The following is a 1,793-nucleotide window of genomic DNA, read 5'->3' as shown; positions in this document are numbered from 1 at the left end:
AAAACCAACATATATACATTATAAAGTGGTAAATGTCAATTTGACAAGAAAAATTATTATGCACAGTCTGATATTACGACAAGAAAAGCGACCTGCTAAGCTCATCTTGCCGGGCATTTGTCAAGAACAATACAATCATAATCAGTATGTGGCGACATAAATGTAAATGTAACTGCAAATGGCATTACAGTGTGATAAATCATAAAAAAGTTCATTCTACAAAGGGTTGGACGTTTGAAATGTAGTGGTTACGTTTTGACTTTCTGGTTGGTAAAGTTTCGATATGTACTACATTGAGGTGAGGAATGCTACGGATTCTATGCGGACCAGCGTATAGAGGTTCAAATTTACTGCATCTATGCATTCTTCTTTTGGATAAATATTGTGTGCGTACCAATATCTTCTGTCCTATGCGAAATTCTCGGAGTTTACAAACCTGTTTTTGCTATCTTTTGCGGCGCTGTGCGGCACGCTTGAGATTGTTGAGGGCAATGTCAATTATTTCATGGTGATGCAGTCGACGTGATGTAGGAAAAGATACCAGTTCATTAATTTTATTGGGTGGTTCAACGTTTTTCAAAATAGCAGTAGGAGATAATATAGTGGATTCATTTGGTATAGAATTAATTACATCTTGGAATGAAAAAATGTGTTTGTCCCAATCAATATGTTTCTTATGGCAGTGTATTCTACATAATATACCAATTTCCATCATCCAACGTTCAGATGGGTTGGAGGAAGCATGATATTTGGATATATAAATCGGAGAAATGTTTCTAGCTTGTAACATTATGTCCATGTTGCAGATCGAAATTGGGGTCCATTGTCGGAAATTACTTTCAGGAAATGACCTACATGAGGTATAAAATGTTTTACGAATGCATTTGAAACAGATTTAGCAGTAGCTTTGCGTAGCGGAGTAAAAGTAACAAATTTCGAAGTGAGTTCAACAGCGACAAAAATGTAACAAAAACTTCTATTAGATCTAGGAATCTGTCCAAAGGTGTCTAAAGCGGCCATATGCCTTAATTTAATGGGTACAATAGGATATGACGGTGGAATATGTGAAGTAGTGGATGATTTGGCTTCCTGGCAGATTTTACATGACGCTAAAACTCGTTGAATACGTTTTCCATGTTGAGAAAATAACAATTCTGTCTTAGAATGAGAAGACATTTTCTGGCTCCATAATGGGCGTAGCTTAAGTGAATATACCAGATTAATTTGTTAACAACCTATTCAAGAATGCAGAGTAACCAACTGTTGCTGTCAGGGCGAGAATGGCGAAACAGAATATTGTTACATACAGTATAATTGTTTCTAATGGTAACGTTATTCCTGTCTTGCCAAAGGTAATTAATTTCCTTCCATACATTGTCTTTGCTCTGTTCTTTCGCAATGTCTCGTAATGACGACGAAATGAAATTCTAAAATGCAACTTGTTGAATATACATGATACTGAAATTTGTTTGACAGAAGTTGGCTACGACGTCTTGACGATTGTTGCTGAGAGAACGGGATAGTGCGTCTGCTACAATGTTTTTCGCACCGGAAATGTGAACAATTGTAAAATCACATTCCTGTAAATAAAGTTTCCATCTACTTAATCTGTCATGTGTGAATTTGGCGGAAAGTAAAAACTGTGTAGCTCTATGGTCTGTGTAAGCAGTAGTATGTCTTCCATAAAGAAAATGCCTAAATCTGGTAAATGCCCATACAACACATAATGTTTCAAGGTCTGTAACTGAATAATTCCGTTCAGCAGATGATAGAATGAGACTTGCAAATGCGAT

This window comes from Schistocerca cancellata, chromosome 4 (genome assembly GCF_023864275.1).
Source record: "Schistocerca cancellata isolate TAMUIC-IGC-003103 chromosome 4, iqSchCanc2.1, whole genome shotgun sequence".
NCBI classification, from domain to species: domain Eukaryota; kingdom Metazoa; phylum Arthropoda; class Insecta; order Orthoptera; family Acrididae; genus Schistocerca; species Schistocerca cancellata.
The sequence above is the reverse complement of the archived record's forward strand: the minus strand, read 5'-3'. Positions refer to the sequence as shown.